The 913-nt window shown below is 36.0% G+C and overlaps 1 protein-coding gene across 1 annotated transcript in view; it reads left to right on the top strand.

Annotated features, from left to right (window-relative positions):
* Rrp12 (ribosomal RNA processing 12 homolog) overlaps positions 1–913 on the top strand; it is a 51,339-nt gene that overhangs the window by 47,630 nt on the left and 2,796 nt on the right. The gene's annotated exons all lie outside the window — the stretch shown is intronic.

The following is a 913-nucleotide window of genomic DNA, read 5'->3' as shown; positions in this document are numbered from 1 at the left end:
TGATATAGTGTATTACATTTATAGATTTTCGAATATTGAACCATCCTTCCATCCCTGTTATGAATCCTACCTGGTCATGGTGTATGATCTTCTTGATGATTCGCTGCATTCTGTTTGCTAGGATTTTATTGAGGATTTTTGCATCTATGTTCATGAGGGAGATTGTCTTGTAGTTCTCTTTTTTAGTTGCGTCTTTCTCTGGTTTTGGTATCAGTATAATACTTGCCTCCAGGAATGATTTTGGCAGAACTCTTTTCTTTTCAGTTTCATTGAAGAGTTTGAGGAGTGTAGGGAGTATATCTTCTGTGAATTTCTTATAGAATTCAGCTGTGAATCCATCAGGACCTGGACTGTTCTTTGTCGGCAGGCTCTTTATTACATTTTGTATTTCATTGGCTGTTGCTGGGTTGAGAGTTGTTATATCTTCTTGATTCAGTTTTGGTAGTTTGTACCTTTCTAGGAATCTGTCCATTTTGTCTGTGGCTTCTATTCTGTGAGCGTCAAGATTCTCAAAGTAGCTATTGATAATCTTCTGAATTTCCACTGGGTCTGTAGTAGTTACACCCTTTTCATTCCTCATTGCTTGTATTTGAATTTTTTCTTTCCCCTTTTTGATGAGGTTACCTAGGGGCTTATCAATTTTATTTAATCTTTCAAAGAACTAGCTTTTTGATTCATTAATTCTTTGAACTGTTTTCTTCATCTCAATTGAATTAATATCTGCTCTGATCTTTATGATTTCTTTCCGTCTTTGGGTTTTGGGTTTGCTTTGCTCTTCTTTTCTAGATTTTGGAGGTGCAGCATTAGGGTGTTTATTTGTTCCCGTTCTGTTTTCCTAATGTGTGAGTTCACAGCTATGAATTTTCCTCTGAGAACTGCTTTCATTGCATCCCATAAATTCCAATAAGTTGTG

Source organism: Octodon degus, unplaced genomic scaffold, assembly GCF_000260255.1.
Source record: "Octodon degus isolate 3935 unplaced genomic scaffold, OctDeg1.0 scaffold00010, whole genome shotgun sequence".
NCBI classification, from domain to species: Eukaryota; Metazoa; Chordata; class Mammalia; order Rodentia; family Octodontidae; genus Octodon; species Octodon degus.
Note: the sequence above shows the minus strand (reverse complement) of the source record. Positions and strands in the feature narration are given on the sequence as shown.